Below are 23,763 nucleotides of genomic sequence, written 5' to 3'. Positions count from 1 at the left end.
CCAGAGGATTATGATCTGTAATGAGAGGAGAGCCAGTCTAGGGAGGACTGCATGAATGGTTTGGGTGCTGAAGTTCAAACTCTGGGCCCAAGGCTGAGTGCACACTAGGTCTCTGTGTAAGGAGAAAGGACCACACCACAGGTCCCTGACATCCATACTGACCGAGAAGAAAGTAAAGGCTCCTTCACAGTTAAGGCAAAGGTGGAGTTTCCCTTGTGGTCCAGTGGCTAAGACTCTGTACTCCCAATGCAGTGGGCCCAGGTTCAAACCCTGGTTAGGGAACTGCATCTCACGCACTGCAACTAAAGATCTGACATGCTGCAATGAAGACCCAGTGCAGCCAAATAAATAAATAGAACAAAGTCAGGGTGAAGGAAACGTAGACTAAGCCTCCTAAAAGTTCTCATTCAGGGCTTCCCTGGTGGTCCAGTGGCTGAGACTCCAGGCTCCCAGTGCGGGGGTCCTGGGTCCGATCCCTGGTCAGGGAACTAGATCCCACATGCCACAACTAGGACCCTGGGGCAGCAAAATAAAGAAAGAAAGAACCAGAACAAGTTTTTAAAAAAGCAGTGGAAAGGTTCTCATTTTATCAGACAGAATGGGCAGCCCCATTGCTTTGTGTAAACGTCACAGGTCCTCACATACAAAAGTAAAAAAGAAATTTTCCAAAACCCAGTTTTCCAGACCATCACTCTCTCTCTGCTGCTGCTAAGTCACTTCAGTTGTGTCCGACTCTGTGTGACCCCATAGACGTCAGCCCACCAGGCTCTCCCGTCCCTGGGATTCTCCAGGCAAGAACACTGGCGTGGGTTGCCATTTCCTTCTCCAATGCATGAAAGTGAAAAGTGAAAGTGAAGTCGCTCAGTCATGTCCGACTCTTAGTGACCCCATGGACTGCAGCCTACCAGGCTCCTCCATCCATGGGATTTTCCAGGCAAGAGTACTGGAGTGGGGTGCCATTGCATCACTCTCTAGCACTCTGTAATTGCCCCCTCAATTCTCCAGCTGAACGGACCGTGGTACCAGAGCAATTTGAGGAGGAAAACCCCAAGAGTTCTGGATACAAAGTGCTTTCTTGCCAGGCTCCCCTCAGCAAAGGTTTCTGGAACAGTGGTTCTAAATGGCAGCACCTTAGAAACCAGGCCCAAGTCAATCTTGCATGCAGTCCTCGCACATCGCAAAGCTTCACGCATACCTCGCCTAGCTCCATTTGTCAACAACCTCCCCAAATCTTCTTCCTCCTTCAACATCCATTCCTCCACAGCAGCCTCTTCAGGAGGCACTTCATTCCTCAGCAGCAGTTCTCCTAAGAACCCAGCTTTATCCTACACTTCCCTGAGCCACATGGCAAAATGTAGATCCACCAGCTCTTCAGGGCTACCTTACACATCTCCTCTCACTGACTCTAGCTCCCAACACAAGGTTTCTTCTAGCAGCTGTCCTATGAAAGAACAACAATCCAGAGCTCTCCTTCTTCCCAACAACTTGTTCCCATGAGTACATCCTCCCTACATGGCATAGTCTGTCAATAGACATGTCCCGAGTCCACAGTGAACCATCCTCAGTTCTGTAGAAGCTGGCCAAGTGTGTTAGCTGCTCAGCCATGTCCAGCTCTTTATGATCCCATGGACGGTAGCCCGCCAGGCTCCTCTGTCCATGGAATTCTCCAGGCAAGAATACTGGCTCCTGCTGTTGCTGCTAAGTTGCTTCAGTCGTGTCTGACTCTGTGCGACCCCTGAGACGGCAGCCCACCAGGCTCCCCCGTCCCTGGAATTCTCCAGGCAAGAATACTGGAGTGGGTTGCCATTTCCTTCTCCAATGCATGAAAGTGAAAAGTGAAAGTAAAGTCGCTCAGTCGTGTCAGACTCTGAGCGACCCCACGGACTGCAGCCTACCAGGCTCCTCTGTCCATGGGATTTTCCAGGCAAGAGTACTGGAGTGGGGTGCCATAGTGGGTTGCTATTTCCTTCTCCAGGGGATCTTCCTGACTCAAGGATCAAACCAGGTCTCTTGCATTGCAGGCAGATTCCTTACCATCTGAGCCACCAGGGAAAGCCTGTGGAAGCTGGCCTTGGGGTTCCAAATGGAGATTCTAGTGATGGCACCTAGGGAGGAACAAAGCTACTGACCTTGTCCCTGAAACCCATACTCCTCAAAAGGAAGTTTCCTCGTGCTCTGAACTTCATATGTTATGCATGTTGCTAGACAGTTCATGGAAAGACAAATCCTGGGATGGAGAGAATTCTGAGTTTGGAGTGGCATATGTGGTTCTGAGTTCCCTCACTATGATAGATCAGTTGGTACAACTGCATTTTAAATCTGCTAAACATCTTGGCATTTGGTCAGAGTAGCTCATGGAGTCCCATAGGCCAAGGGCTCCTTCTAGCCACAAGAGGATTCATGAGATGGTCATGGTATCCATCTCATCCTCAGATGCTGTGTTCAACAGGACAAAAACCTGGCCTAAAGCCACAACTGAGAGAAGTAGCTTTGTCTCTGAAGATATATTCAGGGCATTTAATACATACTCATTGTGGGAGGCCAGTTTCTCCTCTGAACATGACAATGAAGCTCTTGTAGAGACCAGTAGATCCATCAATTGCAAGACAATTGTGATAGGCCTTTTAAAGACATTTATGTTGGGTGCAGCTTTTACCATTACCATTAAATGCATTGGACAGAATAGGACTGTTCATGGCATGTCACATTATGGGAAGACATAATTCCAGTGCCTTTAGAGTGGAGAAGAATTACCTAACTCACATCCTCCATTTCAGTCCTCTGAGCACTTCTCAAAGACCTTTTTAAAAAGACATGTCTGTTTTTGAGACAAGCCAGTTTTACTGAGTTGAGCTTTTTAGTTATTCTGTAAATTTGTGCAATCTTGACTTAAAAGATTATCTAATTCCAGAAAACTTTATTCCCAACCTGGCCAGAGTGCCAGTTATTTTTCCCCCAGAGTTTATACAAGTGAACCCCAGGGCTACAAAGCCCTGTTGGTCAAATCTTCATTTCTTTATGGGCAGAGGTCAAGTGGCTCAGTGATAAAGGATCCACCTGCAAATACAGGAGATGGAGACGTGGGTTCAATCCCTGGGTCAGGAATATCCTCTGGAGGAGGGTGTGGCAGCCCACTCCAGTATTCTTGCCTGGAGAACCCCATGGACAGAGGAGCCTGGAGGGCTGCAGTCCATAGGGTCCCAAAGAATTGAACATGACTGAGCAACTGAGCACAAGCAAACGCATGAAGAGTTCATTCAGGTCACAGATAGATATCCCAATTTGTTTTATTCGTAGAAATCCTCTTGGGTGGGGCTATAGTAACAGACCTTTATGAAGTATCTGCCAGATAGAAATAAGCCTTGAAGTCCTGGAGTTCTCTGAGCACTGGAGGATATGTAAACATAAGGTTTACATGCATTAAGCTTGAAGGATGGATTAAGGACAAGTAAATATTCCAGACTTCCCAAGCCACAAAGCTGTTCACTAAACTAGTGACTGTTTCACAAAGGCCTTTAGAGTGTTTATTTGTACCTGTGAAATGTGTATCACAAGATGAGTTTGAACAGTCTGCTCTAGCTAAGTGAATTCAAATATGTCAAGTGTAAACTGTATCTGGGTGAATTTTATGGTTACATAATTTATGCAAAATCCATAATATGGTAGCCTCTATAGAACAACTGACTCATTTTCTTCCACAAATAAGTTATTTTGTCCAGTTGCTAAGTCGTGTCCAGCTCTTTGCAACCCCATGGACTGCAGCATGCTAGGTTTCCCTGTCCTTCGCTATCTCCTGGAATTTGCTCAAATTCAAGCCCATTGAGTCAATGATGCCATCCAATCATCTCATCCTCTGTTGTCCCCTTCTCCTGCCCTCAATCTTTCCCAGCATCAGGATATTTTCCAATTAGCTGGCTCTTCACATCAGGTGGCCAAAGTATTGGAACTTCAGCTTAAGCATCAGTCCTTCCAATTCAGAGTTGATTTCCTCTAGGATCGACTGATTTGATCTCCTTGCTGTCCAAGAAACTCTCAAGAGTCTTATCAGCACCACAGTTCAAAAGCATCAATTCTTTGTCTCTCAGCCTTCTTTATCTCCACCTCTCACATCTGTTGGAGAAGGCAATGGCAACCCACTCCAGTACTCTTGCCTGGAGAATCCCAGGGACAGGAGCCTGGTGGGCTGCTGTCTATGGGGTCACGCAGAGTCGGACATGACTGACGTGACTTAGCAGCATCAGCTCACATCTGTACATGACTCTTGGAAAAACCATAGCTTTGACTAGTGCACTTTGTCATCAAAGTAATGTCTCTGCTTTTTAATATGCTGTCTAGGTTGGTCATAACTTTTCTTCCAAGGAGCAAGTATCTTTTAATTTCATGGCTGCAGTCACCATCGGCAGGGATTTTGGAGCCCAAGAAAATAAAGTCATCACTGTTTCCACTGTTTCCCCATCTATTTGCCATGAGGTGATGGGACATCTATTTCTGCTTTACTGACTATGCCAAAGTCTTTGACTGTGTGGATTACCACAAACTGTGGAAAATTCTTATAGAGATAAGAATACCAGACCACCTTAGAGCCTGCCTCTTGAGAAATCTGTATGCAGGTCAGGAAGCAACAGTTAGAACTGGACATGGAACAACAGACTGGTTCCAAATAGGGAAAGGAGTACGTCAAGGCTGTATATTGTCACCCTACTTATTTAACTTATATACACAGTACATCATGAGAAACGCTGGGCTGGATGAACCACGGCCTGGAATCAAGATTGCCAGGAGAAATATCAATACTCTCAGATATGCAGATGACACCACCCTTATGGCATAAAGTGAAGAACTAAAGAGGCTCTTGATGAAAGTGAAAGAAGAGAGTGAAAAAGTTAGCTTAAAGCTCAACATTCAGAAAACTAAGATCATGGCATCTGGTCCCATCACTTCATGGCAAGTAGATGGGAAAACAGTGGAAACAGTGACAGACAGATTTTGGGGCTCCAAAATCACTGCAGATGGTGAGTTCAGCCATGAAATTAAAAGATGCTTACTCCTTGGAAGGAAAGTTATGACCAACCTACTGCAAAAAGCAGAGACATTACTTTGTCAACAAAGGATCATCTAGTCAAGGCTATGGTTTTTCCAGTAGTCATGTATGGTTTTTCCAGTGATAGTTGGACTATAAAGAAAGCTGAGCACTGAAGAATTGATGCTTTTGAACTGTGGTGTTGGACAAGACTCTTGAGAGTCCCTTGGATTGCAAGGAGATCCAACTAGTCCATCCTAATAGAAATCAGTCCTGAATATTCATTGGAAGGACTGATGTTGAAGCTGAAACTCCAATACTTTGGCCACCTGATTTGAAGAACTGATTCATTTGAAAAGACCCTGATGCTGGGAAAGACTGAAAGTGGGAGAAGGGGACGACAGCGGATGAGATGGTTGGATGGCATCACCGACTCAATGGACATGAGTTTGAGTGAACTCCGGGAGTTGGTGATGGACAGGGAGGCCTGGCGTGCTGCGATTCATGGGGTCGCAAAGAGTCGGACACGACTGAGCGACTGAACTGAACTGAACTGATGGGACCAGATGCCCTGATCTTAGTTTTTTGAAGGTTGAGTTTTAAGCTAACTTTTTCATTCTCCTCTTTCACCTTCATCAAGAGTCTCTTTAGTTCCTCTTCACTTTCTGTCATAAGGGAGGCATCATCTGCACATCTGAGGTTATTGATATTTCTCCCAGCAATCTTGATTCCAGCTTGTGCTTCATCCAGCCCGGCATTTTGCATGATGTACTCTGTATATAAGTTAAATAAGCAGGATGACAATATACAGCCTTGACATACTCCTTTCCCTATTTGGAACCAGTCACTTGTTCCATGTCCAGTTCTAACTGTTCCTTCTTGTTTCTCAGGAGACAGATAAGGGGGTCTAGTATTCCCATTTCTTTAAGAATTTTCCATCGTTTATTGTGATCCACACAGTCAAAGGCTTTGGAATAGTCAATGAAGCAGAAGTAGGTGTTTTTCTGGAATTCTCTTGCTTTTTCTATGATCCAATGGATGTTGGCAATTTGATCTCTGGTTCCTCTGCCTTTTCTAAATCCAGCTTGTGTATCTGGAATTTCTTGGTTCACATACCGTTGAAACCCACATTGAAGGATTTTGAGCATCACCTTGCTAGTATGTGAAATGAGTGCAATTGTACAGTAGTTTGAACATTCTTTGGCATTGCCTTTCTTTGGGATTGGAATGAAAACTGACCTTTTCCAATCCTGTAGCCACTGCTGAGTCTTCCAAAGTTGCTGACATATTGAATGCAAGCACTTTAACAGCATCATCTTTTAGGATTTGAAATAGTTCAGCTGGAATTCCATTACCTCTACTAGCTTTGTTCATAGTGATGCTTCCTAAGGCCCACTTGACTTCACACACCAGGATGTCTGGCTCTAGGTAAGTGACCACACCATCGTGGTTATCTGGGTCACTAAGAACTTTTTTGTATAGTTCTTCTGTGTATTCTTGCCACCTCTTAATCTCTTCTGCTTCTGTTAGGTCCTTGCCATTTCTATTCTTTATTGGGCTCATCTTTGCATGGAATGTTCCCTTGGTATCTCCAAGTTTCTTAAAGAGATCTCTAGTCTTTCCCATCTTATTGTTTTCGTCTATTTCTTTGCATTGTTCACTTAAGAAGGCTTTCTTATCTTCTCTTGATATTCTCTGGAACTCTGCATTCAGTTGGATATATCTTTCCCTTTCTCCTTTGCCTTTTGCTTCTCTTCTATTATCAGCCATTTGGAAGTCCTCCTCAGATAACCACTTTGCCTTCTTGAATTTCTTTTTCTTGGGGATGGTTTTGGTCTCCACCCCCTGTACAATGTTATGAACCTCTGTCCATAGTTCTTCGGGTACTCTGTCTACCAGATCTAATCCCTTGAATCTATTTGTCACTTCCACTGTATAATCATAAGGGATTTGATTAAGGTAATACTTGAATGGCTTAGTGGTTTTCCCTACTTTCTTCAATTTAAGTCTGAATTTTGTTATAAGGAGCTGATGATCTGAGCCACAGTCAGCTCCCGGTCTTGTTTTTGCTGACTGTATAGAGCTTCTCCATCCTTGGCTACAAAGAATATAATCAGTCTGATTTCAGTGTTGACCATCTGGTGATGTTCATGTGTAGAGTTATCTCTTGTGTTGTTGGAAGAGAGTGTTTACTATGACCAGCGCATTCTCTTAGCAAAATTCTGTAAGCCTTTGCCCTGCCTCATTTTGCACTTCAAGGCCAAATTTGCCTGTTACTCCAGGTATCTCTTGACTTCCTACTTTTGCATTCCAATCCCTTATGATGAAAAGGACATCTTTTTGGGTGTTAGTTCTAGAAGGACTTGTAGGTCTTCATAGAACAGTTCAGCTTCTTCAGCATCAGTGGTTGGGGCATTGACTTGGATTACTGTGATGTTGAATGGTTTGCCTTGGAAGCAAACCAAGATAATTTTGTCGTTTTTGAGACTGCACCCAAGTACTGCATTTCAGACTTTTTGTTGCCTCTGAGGGCTACTCCATTTCTTCTAAGGGATTCTTGCCCACAATAGCAGATATTAATGGTCATCTGAATTAAATTTGCCCATTCCTGTCCCTTTTAGTTCACTGATTCCTAAGATGTTGTTGTTCACTCTTGTCAGCTCCTGCTTGACAACATCTGATTTACCTTGATTTGTGGACCTAACATTCCAGGTTCCTGTGCAATATTGTTTTTTACAGCATTGGACTTTATTTTCACCACCAGACACATTACAGGGAGGAAAAAAGAGGGAAGGGAAACCTCTAAGCTAAAAGAAACTTAAGATACATATCAACTGAGTGCAATGTGTGAAGCTTGTTAGGATACTAATTTGTAGAAATCAACCTTTTTTTAATGAGACAATGGGAAAAATTAGACCATTTATTGAATATTTGATGAAAAGAGGAATTGTTTTAATTTTTTAGGTGTGATAATGATATTGTGGTTAGGAAGGAAAGGACGGAGGGAGAGAAGGAAGGAAGGAAGGAAGAATGTGGCTGGCTTTTGTTGCCAGTTCCTGGGAGGTAACCTCTAAATCCTTGATGTTTCCTAAGTAACAAGAATGTCTTCATTATTCACGGTGGGTCCTTTAGACCCTGCCTGATAGTTTATGTCAAAGAGATGATTCAGGGTAGGGACTGGCCACACCAGAAAGACCAACTGTGAGTCTCATGGTTTCAGCCTGAGCTCTGGGAGCAGAAAGGGGCTGGAAATCAAGTTCAACCACATGGGTGATGATTCAATAAATCATGCCTACATAATGAAATCCCAATAAAAGTCTGAATATCAAAGCCTGGGTGAGCATCCTGGGTTGGCAATACTCCTTGCACATATTGCCACATAACAATGCCAAGAAGGTAACTCATCCCTGTGGACATGAGAACTTTACATTTGGAACCCTCCCCATCCAAGAGTCCACCCTCTCTATTTCTTCTAATTTGTATTTTTTTTTCCTGTAATAAAAGTGATTGCGAATATAATAGGTTTCTGTGAGTTCTGTGTGTCCTTCTAGCAAATTATCACATCTGAGGATGGTTTTGAGAAAACACTGAACTCGTACTTGGTGTCAGAAGGCCAGTTAGAAAGAAGTTCTTGTCTTTAAAGATACATAAGGAAAGATATAAAGATGAATTAGTATGTCATGGATTTACTGGAAAATAGTCTGGGAGAGTGGGAGAAGGAAATCAAGAGATAGGTGGAACAAGATTAGCCATGTGGAATCACAGAGGCTGGGTACTGGGGTTCATGAAATTATTTTCTCTTCTTTTGTATATATATGTTTTAAAATTTCCAAAATGAAAATAATTAGTCATTCATGGATATGAATCCTTACTTTATGGATCCTTATTTTATATGATATGGTAGGTGGAATTCTAAGATGTCTCCCAAGATTATATGCCCATGGTACACACACACCTTTTCCTAGTTATTTATTCAAACACAAATGGAGGTAGTACTTGTTAAGAGGGTTTGCAGATGTATCTAAGATCCCAAATCAGTTGACCTTAAGATAGGGAGATCGGGAATTTCCTGGTGATCCAGTGGTTAGGACTCAGTGCTCTCAGTGCCACGGCCTGGAGTTCAATCCCTGGTTGGGGAACTAAGATCCTGCAAGCTACATAGTGTGGACCAGGGATAAGGGGGAGTGGTGGAGGGAGGAGATTATCCTGGGTGGGCCTGGCCTAGTCAGGTGAGGGATTGAAAAGCCTCTTCCTGAAGAAGAAATTCTCAGTAAGAGAGATTTGACTCATGAGAGAGATTCCAAACAAGGGAGATTCTTTGAAGATGGCTTTGAGAGCAGCCTCTGGCTGACAGCCAGCAAAGAAACGGAGACCTCAGTCTTACAGCTGCAAGGGACAAAATTCTGCCACAACCATGTTATCTTTCAAGAGGAGTCCAAGTTCCAGATGACCACATGGACAGTCCACACCTAGATTTCAACCTTGTAAGATTCTCAGTAAAGAAGTCAGCTATTTTGTACAAGACTTTTGACTTATAGAACTGTGAACTGATAAATCTGTGCTGTTGTAAACTGCTATGTAATTTGTCACATGGCAGTAGAGAATGAAAGTGCACAATCAAAAAATAAATAAATTCCAGCCATGAAAAATAAAACTCTACACATTTTTAACCAAATCCAGAAAAATACATTTGTGACCACAGTACAGGGAAGGATGTCTTAACATACCAAAGGCAAGATTAATAAATTCAACTATATCAAAATGACAAACTTCTGAACTATAAAATGCACCAAAAGATGCAGTGTAAAGAAAATTCATGGACTAGGAGATGCCATTTGTAAGATATAAAATTACAAATCATATTTTTAAAAGAAACTCAGAGAAAAACAAATCAACAGAGAAAAACAAGAAGCAAGCCAACAGAATATGAATTGATAACTCACATAAGAGAAAGCTTAAAAGCTAACAAATATGTGAAAAGATGTCCAACATGGCTATTCATCAGAGAAATACAAACAGTAATGACAGGCAATTTTACCTCCAATGAACCAACAAAATTAAAAATCCAGATACTCCTGAGTTTTGGTGAGGATGTAGAGTTACAGAAGCTCTCATGTTGGACTTCCCTGATGGTCCAGTGATTAAGAGTCCCCCTGCCAATTCAGGGGACACGGGTTTGATCCCTGGTCTGGGAAGATCCCACATGCCACGGGGCAACTTAGCCTGTGTGCCACAACTGCTGAGCCCGTACTCTAGAGCCTGTGCTCCACAACAAGAGAAGCCATCGCAATGAGAAGCTCATGCACTGCAACTAGAGAAAGCCCTCACACAGCACCAAAGACCTGGCACGGTGAAAACTAAATTAATTAAATTTTAAAAAAGAAACTCTCATGTCTTGCTGATGGGGGTGTAAATTGGTTCAGGCATTTTATAGAGCAATGTAATAATATCTAGTAAATTGAAGATATATACCTTTTGACCCAGCAATTCTACTCATGGGAATATATTCTAGAGAAAATCTTCTACATAGGCTCAAGTATCTATAAATATTATAGACATTAATAATATTATCTGTAATAATGTCTATAAATATTAATATATATAAATATTGCAACATTATTTGTAATGTTGAAAACTTACAATCTAAGTGTCTATTGAAAGGAGAAAGAAGGTTATTAAGTTTCTGTTTCTTTCCATCCTCAATATTCTCCTTTAATCTTGACTGGCAACCCACCTGCTAATCTGCAAGAGAACCATGCCAGTTGAAAATGAACTGCTTATTTCACTGGTTCTAAGAGTTACCCATAATTCTCTAAATTGGAGTCATTCACAGGAAAAAATGTTTTCACTGACTGTGATCTTCAAAGAGAGCCTCTGAATCAAGAGGGATCAAAAGTGGCCAATATATCTGGAAATGCACTTCCACCCAAGGATGAAATGACTTTCTAAAGTGAGCTGGAAACTGCTGAGCTGAGAAAGAATATGGCTAATCCAAGTGAGGCAAATGAATGCTCCTATGCTACTGAAAAAAGAAGATTCTTTTGAAACGTGCCCCCAAATCACATGAGAATGCATCTCATTTAATGAAGTTGAGTATAAGTAAAGCTTAGTGTCTAAAAGTCAATCTGTAGATTCTTCCAAACATACCAGCACAGGATATCATGTCATGCAATTTAGAACACATCCAGATTTTTATATCACCTTCAAAGTCTCCATTTTTATCTTGGTTTTATTTATACTTTCTTATCTCAGACGGGAAAAGTCTGAATAAGACACTGGCTAGTAAATGTACTCAAGAAGTAGTTTCATATGGATTTAACAAAATAACAAAAGTGGAGAAAGAAGTTTTTGTCTATCTGTCCATGACAAATTTTTACTTTTAAAGCATTTTTACTTTCCATTCTCCCTGGAGAAGAGAATGGCTACCCACTCCAGTATTCCTGCCTGGAAAATCCCATGGACAGAGGAGCTTGGTGGGCTACAGCCTGGGGTCGCAAAGAATCAGACATAATTGAGTTGCACACACATACACACATACACACACACACACACACACACACACTATCCATTCTAGACCCAATTTATATTTCTTTATTTATATTGGATGTTTATCAAGTAGTACACATTGGAAGCAGATACATGCAGTATTATTTATTACTGTATTTCTTGGATACATCTAACACTTTTTATTGCAATAATGGACTAAACTGAACTGGCCAAGATACATTTTTCCATTTTTGCTGATAAGTAGTTGCAACGGAGTAGTGTTTTAAAATTCAGATAATACATTTTCCTAAAATATTCCAATTGCAGTGCTATGTATAAGATGCTACAAAGTATATATGTTTGATTAACAGTTTTATGAATAATCATATCACATAATTTCCCAGATTTATCACAAAATTAAATGAAAATTCTTTGTGGCAGAAGGTTTGTATGAATATCAAAGTGTTGATTTTTGTTCTCATTCACTCAGTTTGAACCATGCCACACTGTGACTTGCAAAACCATTTTCTCTTTGTGCTAATTATCCAAAAGTGAGTTCAAAGTGCTTTTCCATTTACCTAAGTGTGCAAAATCAAAAACTTAATTGCAAAGTCAAAGTGTTAAGCAAAGGCTCTAGATTTCTTTGATTCCAACCCTAATGACTCTTAACATGATGACTATTTTATCAGGGCAAGGAAGGCTCTACTGCTTAAAGCAATTACTGAGCTCAAGGCAGTAGAGTGCCTCATCATAATAAACTGATGAGAGATTAAAATAACAAGCAAGACCCTGCCTTAGTCTGTTTAGGCTGCTATCACAGAATACCATAGACTGTGTGGCTTACAAATAACAGATATTTATTTCTCACAGTTTCAGAGGCTGGGAAGTCCAAGATCAAGGTGCCAGCAGATTCAGTGTCTGGTGAGAACCCACTTCCTGATTTATATGCAGCCATCTTCTTGCTGTGTCCTCACATGGTGGATGAGTCCAGAAAACTCCCTGGGGTCTCTTTATAAGGGCACTAATCCCATTCATGAGGGCTTCACCCTCATGACCTAATCACTTCCCAAAAGCCCCACCTCCTAATATCATCATCTTAGGGGTTAAGTTGCAACATATGAACTTGGAGAGGACACAAACATTCAGTTTGTCAGTTCACTCAGTCGTGTCCTACTCTTTGCGACCCCGTGGACTGCAGTATGCCAGGCCTCCCTGTCCATCACTAACTCCTGGAGCTTACTCAAACTCATGTCCATTGAGTCGGTGATGCCATCCAACCATCTCATCCTCTGTTGTCCCCTTCTCCTCCCACCTTCAATCTTTCCCAGCATCAGGGTCTTTTCAAATGAGTCAGGTCTTCACATTGGAGAAACTCAGCGTCAGGATCAGTCCTTCCAATGAATATTCAGGACTGATTTCCTTTAGGATGGCCTGGCTGGATCTTCTTGCATTCCAAGGGACTCTCAAGAGTCTTATCCAACACCACAGTTCAAAAGCATCAATTCTTTGGTGCTCAGCTTTCTTTATAGTCCAACTCTCATATCCATACATGACTACTGGAAAAACCATAGCTTTGACTAGACGGATCTTTGTTGGTAAATTAATGTCTCTGCTTTTTAATATGCTGTCTAGGTTGGTCATAACTTTTCTTCCAAGGAGCAAGCATCTTTTAATTTCATGGCTGTACTCACCATCTTCAGTGATTTTGGAGCCCCCCAAAATAAAGTTTGTCACTGTTTCCACTGTTTCCCAATCTATTTGCCATGAAGTGATGGGACCAGATGCCATGATCTTTAGTTCGTATGTTTACTTTATATGACATTCAGGGGGAAATTGGTAATATCATATCTTCAGAAGTCAGTACAAGAACAGGAGGGTCTACGCATGGTAGTCATCCTTTTTGAACCACAGTCCTGCTCCAGTGAGCCTGAGCTCTCCTTTTGCCATCATGTGGCCAAAATGCTGGTTGTCACCTGCTTTCTGGCAACCTCCACATGAGTTCCACACCAATTTCTGTTCTCCTGAGATAATTCAGTTGGGCTAAAGCATTTGGAAGCGACTTGGATTTTCTGAGGTAGATGTAGGAAGGGATTACATCATGCCCAGCAGAGCAAATTCAATCCATCTTGCTACACCTCGTTTCCATGCCCCACTGGTTCATCTCACCACAAGATCACCCCATCCTGACCTCCCCCAGCAGGGTTCTATCATCTCCTTTCTTCTGTTTCTCCAGCCTTCTGCTCCAGGTTCTTGCCCCGTCCTTAATATCTCAGCTGATTCTTTTTCTTTTTTCTCTTCTTCCAGTTTTATTGAGATATAATTGACATACAGCACTGTATAAGTTTAAGGTATACAGCATAATTATTTGACTTACATACATCATGAAATGAATATCATAACAAATTTAGTGAATGTACATCATCCCATACACACACGAAAAGAAATAGAAAGTTGTGTTCGGCTGATTCTTACTAAAGAAGTTTAACCCTCTCAAAAGTCCAAACTTGTCCCCCATCATCTATTCAGCAAAGGATCCTCCGTTTATGGGATCCCCCCTACTTAGGGTCCAGAGAGGAATTTCAATTAAAACTATAAAAATGTTTTGTGTTCTCTCACATCTACCTACCTGCCCTGGATGCCTCACAGGATTCAAAGATAACACATGTGAAAAAAAAATGTTTTTAACCATAACATGCTATATACTTTTTCTCTGATTCTTTATTCTGAACTTCACATTTTAAAGATGATACAACTGGAGCCCAGGGAGTTAAATAACTTGCCCAAACAGTTTAAAGATTGATTTTAAACTTGCTCTCTAGTCTTCTGCCCTATTCAGTTTAGTTCAGTTGCTCAGTCGTGTCCAACTCTTTGCGACTCCATGAATTGCAGCACGCCAGGCCTCCCTGTCCATCACCAACTCCCGGAGTTCACTCAGACTCACGTCCATCGAGTCAGTGATGCCATTCAGCCATCTCATCCTCTGTTGTCCCCTTCTCCTCTTGCCCCCAATCCCTCCCAGCATCAGTCTTTTCCAATGAGTCAACTCTTCACCTGAGGTGGCCAAAGTACTGGAGTTTCAGCTTTAGCATCATTCCTTCCAAAGAAATCCCAGGGCTGATCTCCTTCAGAATGGACTAGTTGGATCTCCTTGCAGTCCAAGGGACTCTCAAGAGTCTTCTCCAACACCACAGTTCAAAAGCATCAATTCTTCAGTGCTCAGCTTTCTGCCCTATTACTCCTCCCGTAAATCTGCAATGCCTTGGATAATTTATGGGTCTCTCAGCATTCCCACACTCCATTAATTTGGGGTTGAACATGACCTGTTTCTTGGGGTCTCCACCATACTCATGAACAAACATGTGATCATTCACACAGATCTTGTAGTTAAGGAAATGGATGTGAAGGCTATCCATTCTTTTACTAATTCATTTGTTCCACAGATAAGCACCTACTGCATGCCAGGTACTGTTCTAAACTCTGAGGATATAGCAAAAAACAGAAGAGTCAGAAAACCCATGCCCTCATGGACTTCATGTTCTAATGGGAAAAAGATACAATAAGCAATTACATAAAATATTTAACATCATGAAAAATGCTATAAAGAAGATAAACCAGGGAAGGGGGATAGGGAGTGCCACAGGGGAGAGGGAGGAGGTTGGAATTTAAATAAGGTAGTCACAAAAGTGTTCCCTGAGGGGGTGACATTTTACCAAAGAGCAGAAAGAGATGAAGTGTCAAACCATGTAGCTATAGGGAAAAGGGTATTCCTAACAGAAGAAAAAGCCAGTGCAAAGGCCCTGCACAAGAATCAGGCACTTTCAAGGAGCAGTTTGGAGTCAGTGTTGTGAGAACAAAATGAACAAAAGAAAAATCAGCAGAGAGCAGAGGGGTGACAGGGGTATCAGTGCAGAGGCACTTGTGGGTCATAATAAGGACTTTGGCTTTTAATCTCAATGGCAGGGCAGCCAGTGGAGAGATATAAGCTGAGACACGACTTCCTTTTCCACATCATTCCTGCTGTCTTCTCCCTCTAACACTACCCACTCTAAGTCTCAGGATGAGGGTGTCAAGTCATCCAGGTCCAAGTGGGAATTCAAGCATCACTTTTCCTTTCACTGGGATATCTGCTCTTTAAAACTATCATTCTTGGCAAGAAAAAAAGCTTAATTAAAGAATTTTTTAGAATATGGGGAAGTGTTTTCCAAAACCCCTGTGGATTGCCTGAAGTCTCTTTGCAGAACAAGAGGTTAAAAAACTAGGAAGGAGGTTAGGAGAGGCAGCTGGCAAAGGAAGTGTTGAGGAAGTTAGGAAACGGGGGTTATTGCACAGGTAAAGGGTAGAAGTGGAGCTAGAACACAAGTAGAGACTCCTTACCCAATACTTCCTTGCCATTGCTGTTTCTATAATAAACTTATGGACATCAAGGGGCAAAGGGAGGGTGGGATGAATTGGGAGATTGAGATTGACATACATACACCATTATGTATAAAATAGAGGGACTTCCCTGGTAGTACAGTGGATAAGAACCCACCTACCTGTGCAGAGGACATGGGTTCAATCCCTGGTCAAGGAAGATCCCACACACTGTGTAGAAACTAAGCCCGTGTTCCACAACTACTGAACCCTCGCTCTAGAGCCTGTAAGTAGCAACTACTGAGCCTGGCACCTAAAGCCTGTGATCCACAAGAGAAGCCACCACAATGAGAAGCCCATGAACCGCAATGAAGAGTAGTTTCCACTCGCTGCAACTAGAGAAAAGCCCGCGCAGCAACAAAGATCCAGTACAGCTCTAAATAAATAAATAAAATTAGTTTAAGAAACAGACAACTAATGAGAACATACTATATAGCACAGGGAGCTCTATTCAGTACTCTGTGGTGACCGAAGTGGGAAAGAAATCTATGAAAGAGAGGATATATGTATGTGTATAGCAGATTCACTTTGCTGTACCGCAGAAATTAACACAACATTGAAAACAACTATACTCCAAAAAATTTTTTTCTAAATAGACAGAAAATCTAAAATAGATAAGTGAGGCTCACCACACTAAGAAGTTTCTGCTCAGCAAAGAAACCATCAGCAAAATGAGAGGCACCCTATGGAAAGGGAGAAAATACATGCAAATCATATATCTGATGAGAGATTAATATCCAAAATATATGAATAACATAAATAACTCAATAACAACAACAAAAAAATTTGTTTAAAAAATGGACGGAGGTAGGATATCCCTGGCAATTCAGTGGTTGGGACACCAAGCTCCCAATACAGGGGACACAGTTTCAATTCCTGGACAGGGAACTAAGATCCCACATGCTGCATGGCACAGCCAAAGGAAAAAAAAAAGAAAATGGGAAGAGGACATGAACAGATATTTTTCCACAGAAGGTATGCAAATGGAAACAGGTACCTGAAAAAGTGCCCACCATCGCTAACCACCAGGGAAATGCAAATCAAAACCACAAGGAGATTATAACCTAACACCTGTTAGAATGGCGGTCATCAAAAAGACAAGAAATAATTATTGGCAAGAATGTGATAAAAAGAAAACCCTGGTCTACTGTTGGTAGGAAAGTAAATTGGTAGAGCCATTATGAGAAATAGTATGGAGTTTCCACAAAAAATTAAAAAACTACCGTAGTATCCAGAAATTCCACTTCTGAGTATACATGGGAAGGAAATGAAATTGAAGAAATAGATGCATCCTTATATTCACTACAGCATTATTTACAATAGACAAGATATGGAAAAAACCTAGGTGTCCATCAACAGATAAAGAAAATGTGATATAGATACACAATGGAAAACATAGGCAGTATGCTCTTTGACATAAATCACAGGAATATTCTCTTTGACCCACCTCCTAGAGTGATGGAAATATAAACAATGGAATATTATTCAGCCAGGGAAAAAGGACAGCCTGCCATTTATGACATGTATAGACCTTGAGGACATTATGCTAAGTGAAATAAGTTAGATGAAGAAAGACAAATGCATCACTGCATGATCTCCTATGTGCAATCTAAAAAAATTAAATTCATAGAAACAGATCAGATGGGTGGTTGCCAGAGGCCTGGAAATTGAGAGTAGGCAGAAATGGGTGAAGGTGGCCAAAAGGTACAAACTTCCAGTTGTAAGATAAATAAGATCTGGGGGCATAATGTACAGCATGCTAACTATAGTTAACAATACTATATTGTATGCTCAAAAGCTAAGAGATTAATCTTAAAATTTCTCATCATAAGAAAAAAAACTTAACTACAGAAATTAATGGATGTTAACTCACTGTAATGATCATTTCACAATATATACAAATATTAAATTATGTTGTACATCTTAAACTAACATAATGTTACATGTCAATTATATCCCAATAAAAATTGGGAAAGAAATTAAAACTTTCAATTTATGCAAAAAAAGAGAAACCATGCCCTTATGGACACATTCTAGTCTATTTATCAACCCTACAAGACACAAAGGTTCTGAAAGGGAATATGGAGGCAGCCCTCCTCAGGAGGGAAGTTCTATGGTCCATGCTGTGCTGTGCTATGCTTAGTCGCTCAGTTATGTCTGACTCTTTGTGATACTATGGACCTGCTAGGCTCCTCTGTCCATGGGATTCTCCAAGCAAGAATACTGGAGTGGGTTGTCATGCCCTCCTCCAGGGGATCTTCCAACCCAGGGATCGAACCCCCATCTCTTATGTCTCCTGCACTGGCAGGCGGGTTCTTTACCACTAGCACCACCCGTGGGTAGGACTCATCAGAGAGATGGGAGTGACCCCTGAGCACTCTCCTGATGGAACCTGGGAGCGATTCTTCCCCAGGGCAGGAGCCGTGCTGGCTGATCCAGTATAGCTTCAGTCTAGACATTGATGTTGGAGCCTGGGTTTCGGCCCATCTTTCCCAGACATCCTTCTATCAGGTAGGTTCAGCTTCTAAAAGTCTTTCCTACACTAGGGCCCTTGTCTTACACTAAAGCACTTGTCTCCCACACATTCCCTCATTTCTTTCCAAAGCCCTGGAAGTCAGAAAACACAGTCAGAGGGACAAAGTGTTACCGGGGCCTGAAAAGCTGAGTTTCTGGCCTTTAGTTAACTCGCTCCCTCTTCCCAGTGAGCCAGAGCTCCTTGACATGGACGTCCCTATGTATTTTCCCTCTACTAGGCATTCTCCATCGGAGAAGGCAATGGCACCCCACTCCAGTACTCTTGCCTGGAAAATCCCATGGATGGAGGAGCCTGGTAGGCTGCAGTCCCTGGGGTCGCGAAGAGTCGGACGCGACTGAGCAACTTCACTTTCACTTTTCACTTTCATGCATTGGAGAAGGAAATGGCAACCCACTCCAGTGTTCTTGCCTGGAGAATCCCAGGGACAGTGGAGCCTGGTGGGCTGCCGTCTGTGGGGTTGCACAGAGTCGGACACGACTAAAGCGACTTAGTAGTAGTAGTAGGCATTCTCCATATTTTATTTCTGGAAGAGTGTAGCAAAAAAGTTACCAGTTGATGGCTTTTTTTCTGACAGTTCACCATCAGCCGTTACTGTACATTTAGTTACCACTTAGTGAGAACCTGCTATGTACATGTCAATAACTGCATTATGTGATTTACATATATTTCTCAAGAACTATGAAGGGCTTGAGGTTATACCCTCCTTGCAAGCTAATAAGTTAGGCTGCCACACTTTGATGGATGCTTCAGAAGACAGGATCGGAGACAAAGCATAGCTTACTACTCCCAACAGAAGCAGTAGACCCTATCATCATTTGCCTGGTTTCCCAAGGTCCAGTTGCCCAAAGATGAGGTGGCGAAGGCCAGGTGAAGCCTGCACAGATATAGTGGATTGCATTCCAGGAGAGGAACCCCAAGCTTAAGGGGCCCAAATCTTTTATAATGGGCATTAAGTCTGCCAGACCTTTGCCCTGGACAGAGACATTGTCCTTATTTATACATGACAGCAAGCGGTATACTCCAGAGACAGTATCTCCAGTTTCTAAGGCTGCATGGTCCGGAACCAAAGCTCTCTTTTCATGATCCGTGCCTCTGCTCACAAACCCAGCAGATATGCAAGAGACCTATGGAAATTTGTCTCCCAACAATGTTATCCCATTTAAGCCGACATAAGCATTGTTTCCCCATTTTTCAGATGAGGAAAATGAGGCAAGAAGCTAAATTGTTCAGAACTGCACAATGTAGGTGGCAAGGTCTGTGTGAGCCCAAAGCCGGGGCCACATCCTTGAGTATGTAGAGCAGATAATAGTCAGGCATCCACTATGTCAGACATGGAGGACGCCAAAACCTGATGGGCACAGCCCTGCCTCTGAAGGACTTCCAACTAGGAGACAGAATGCGCCCGCCACACTCCTCAGCAGCGTGGGTAGACCTGGGTGGGCATCCAGAGTCACCTCTAACCACCTCCAGCACGGATGGTCTTCCCCACTTCTCTCTCCCTTTCTCTCTCTCTCATGTACACACATACACGCACACACGTGCAAGGACAGCTTGCTAACCCATATGTGTTATAAGTTGTTCTCTCTTTGGTGCTTTCTTTCTATTGCTTATCTACTAGAAGGAAATGAAATAAATAATGAGTAAATCAAATATTAATATATATAATATATTATATACATATACTTTTTCATATTCTTTTCCATTATAAGTTATTATAAGATATTGGCTATAGTTACCTGTGCTATACAGTAGGTCTTGGTTGTTTCTCTATTTTATATATAGTAGTGCGTCTGTCAGAGAAAGCAATGGCACCCCACTCCAGTACTCTTGCCTGGAAAATCCCATGGATGGAGGAGCCTGGTAGGCTGCAGTCCATGGGGTCGCTAAGAGTCGGACATGACTGAGCGACTTCCCTTTCACTTTTCACTTTCATGCATTGGAGAAGGAAATGGCAACCCACTCCAGTGTTCTTGCCTGGAGACTCCCAGGGACGGGGAAGCCTGGTGGGCTGCCGTCTATGGGGTCGCACAGAGTCGGACGTGACTGACGCGACTTAGCAGCAGCAGCAGCAGCACCAGCAGTGTGTCTGTTAATCTCAAACTCCTAATTTATCCCTCACCCCTTTCCCCTTTAATAACCATAAATTTTTTTTCTATATCAGTGAGTCTAATTCTGTTTTGTTACAAATTCATTTGTAACTCAGAGGCCATTTCTTATCCAGTCTGCCACTTAATGGCTATGTGAGTTTAAACAAGCCACTTAACCTCTCTGCATATATGTGAAATGTGGTTAACAATACCTGCCTTGCCTACCCCACAAATTTGTTGGATGAACGAAATGAACATGAAAGAGCTTTGAAAACTATAAAGTGTTACGTGACTGAAAGATGTAAGACATACACAGTCAAATGATTTTCAACAAAGGTACAAAAGCAATCCGATGGCAAAAACAAGCCCTCTCAATAAATGGTGGTGGAGTAACTGGATATCTACATGGAAAAAAAAAATTAACCTTGCTCCCCTACCTCACACTATACAAATGTACAATGTGGGCTTTTTCACACATAAACACTTGTGGAAACATTACAGATTCTTCAGTGAATAAAATAGACAATTCATCATTAAATATTACTAATGTTGTGATTTGGTTTTGCTAAGTCAACTGTAAATCATTGGATCCATAAATCTCTGCAATTACCACCCTTCTCTGTTATAAAGAGGGTCACTCAAATGATGCCTTACAGGGAGTTTGGGGGAGAATGGATACATGTATATGTATGGCTGAGTCCCTTTGCTGATCACCTGAAACTATCACAACTTTTTTTCTTTTTAAAAATTTATTTATTGTTACTTGAAGGATAATTGCTTTATAGTATTGTGTTGGTTTCTGTATCACAACATTGTTAATCAGCTATACCCCAATACAAAATAAAAAGATTTTTAAAAACAATGCCTTATACTGTTGCCAAGGAACTTAAACACCAATTTCTTTACTTAACTTGTCAGGCTAACCATGTATATAATAACAGAGCAAAGAGTTAGCTTTCTTATCAAGCAGATAAGATTTTCTTTCTTTACCTTAGCTAGGTGGAAGAGAGGGGAGCAGAAGGAGAAATTTTCCTACGTGAATTACGTGAACTCTGTGTTTAAATCTTGATTGAACCAGAGTGGAAAAAAAATTATTGGTGGCTTGGCTCCAGTTGTTACTGTTCTGACATCCAGCTTTGGAAGTGCCCTCACATTCTGAGGCAGAGGGCAGCCCTCAGGCCCTGTCAGGGCTGTAGCTTCCTATCAGGGACACAAGTATAGAGCCCCTTCTTTCCCCCAATACTTCTCCGAGATGACATCCAGGCCTCTAGGTGGGCTTTCAAGACTGCACCTGTCCACCCTAGAGAGTTATGGAAATTCCCCACATATCAGGAACTGGGGAGGGTGGGTAATCTGAGTCATGGCTTTTGTCATTCTCCTCAATTCTGGGTAAGACTCCTCTCTCACAGAGGGAAAGGCAGGAGGAGGGGGAAAAAAGGGCAAGAAAATTCAACTCAACAAGGAACTTGTTAGACTCTCTCAGTGAAAGTGAATTTGTAACCAATGGAAAATATTAAAAACTTGCATGATGTAGTAATCAATTGTGCGCTTCGTTGCTCAGTTGTGTCCAACTCTTTGTGACCTTTGGATTGTAGGCTGCCAGGCTTCTCTGTCCGTGGGGTTTTCCAGGCAAGAATACTGGAGTGCATTGCCATTTCCTTCTGCAGGGGATCTTCTTGACCCAAGGATCAAACCAGTGTCTCTTGTGTCTCCTGCATTGCAGGCAGTTTCTTTACCTGCTGAGCCATCAGGTAAAGCCATCAGGTTACTAACCAATGGAAAATATTAAAAAGTTGTGTGATATAGGAGTTTCACTGTTGTTTTCTCATAGCCCTACTGCATGGGTCTTAGGGAGTCAGTCTCACAAAGTTCGATCTTTATTTATTGTTAAGAATTTTCTAGGGCTGCCAGAACAAAGTACTGCATGGCTTAAAACAACAAAAATTTATTGCCTCACAGTTCTGGAGATTATAAGTCTGAAATTGAGGTGTTGGTGGGGCCATGCTCTCTCTAGAACCTATGGGGGACTCCTTCCTTGCTTCTTCTAGCTTCTGCTGATTTGCCAGCAGTCTCTGGTCTTCCTTGGCTTGCAGCTGCATCGCTCCAGTCTCTGCCTTTGTCATCACATGGCACTCTCCCTGTGTCTCCCTCTCTTCACATGGCCGTCTTCCTATAAGGACACCACTCATGTTGGGTTGGGGTCCACACAACTCAAGGATGACTATACCTTCTTCATATTAACTAATACATCTACAACAACCTTATTTCCAAATCAGGTCACATCCTAAGGTATTGGAGGTTAGAGCTTCCAAGACATCTTTTTTCTTGGCTGCGAGGCGAGAGAGGTAGGATGATACAATTCAGTCCATAACATTATCAAAGGACATCAACTCATATGAGAAGTCACACACAGGATCCAAAATACATTTTCCTACTTAGAAGGAAAAAATCTAAACTCAAAAAAAAATCATAAACTGTTGTAAGCTGCAGAATTTTGAAAACTTAAAGTTTTATAGAAAGAATTCAAGGACCACTTGAATATTCCATTCAGGTTGATAGCATGCAGCATATCAGAATGCAAGATTAAAAACAAAGAGACATCAAAAATTAAAGGTAGTATATTATAGTCAAACAGAAAATGAAACAATAGGTAATACAGTCTAGTGTCAAATCAACTTCTGGTTTCAAGCAGTTTACCATGTCTGCAATGCCATAATCTAAACCATTTACTTCATTTATGGTGGCATCTGAGTACTTCCTTTCTAAAGTCAATCACAGAATCCTAACATGGTTATATGTCCACATAATCTGATTTAACATGAAATAATTTGTTTAGATTATGTAGTCGGTGCTACATGTAGCTGCCATAACTAGAAAAAGAACAGATGTTGTGAGAGGAGGTCTATTCATTTAGGTTTTTCACTACTGTGAAATTTTAATCCTCAACCTATAAAATGTACCCCAATTAAATTCTTCATGGACAGGGCAAGTGAGAAAGGGCAAACTGCACTATGTGTGTGATTGAATTTTGGTCAACCTCATCATAATGTAAACCAAGCGTCAGCAAGCTTTATTTGTAAAAGAGCCAGATAGCAAATGTTTAAGGCTTTGTGGGCCGTATGGTCTCTGTGGCAACTCTCCAGCTCTGCTGTTGTTGTGCAAAAGCAGCCACAGACAATACGTAAATAAATGGGTGGTGTGGCTGTGTTCCAATAAAACTT

At 41.8% G+C, this 23,763-nt stretch overlaps 1 long non-coding RNA gene and 1 other non-coding gene across 2 annotated transcripts; one reads left to right on the top strand and one right to left on the bottom strand.

Annotated features, from left to right (window-relative positions):
• Positions 1–209: 209 nt before the first annotated feature.
• On the top strand, positions 210–282 carry TRNAG-CCC (transfer RNA glycine (anticodon CCC)). Its single transcript has one exon. It is a non-coding gene; the product is annotated as a tRNA-Gly (tRNA).
• A 22,115-nt stretch (positions 283–22,397) lies between these two features.
• Positions 22,398–23,236, bottom strand: LOC129639806 (uncharacterized). Its single transcript, XR_008708615.1, has 3 exons — positions 23,200–23,236; positions 22,803–22,871; positions 22,398–22,712 (listed from the first exon to the last, which is right to left on the bottom strand). It is a non-coding gene; the product is annotated as an uncharacterized LOC129639806 (long non-coding RNA).
• Between the last annotated feature and the right edge of the window lie 527 nt (positions 23,237–23,763).

This window comes from Bubalus kerabau, chromosome X (genome assembly GCF_029407905.1).
Source record: "Bubalus kerabau isolate K-KA32 ecotype Philippines breed swamp buffalo chromosome X, PCC_UOA_SB_1v2, whole genome shotgun sequence".
Classification (NCBI taxonomy): domain Eukaryota; kingdom Metazoa; phylum Chordata; class Mammalia; order Artiodactyla; family Bovidae; genus Bubalus; species Bubalus kerabau.
Note: the sequence above shows the minus strand (reverse complement) of the source record. Positions and strands in the feature narration are given on the sequence as shown.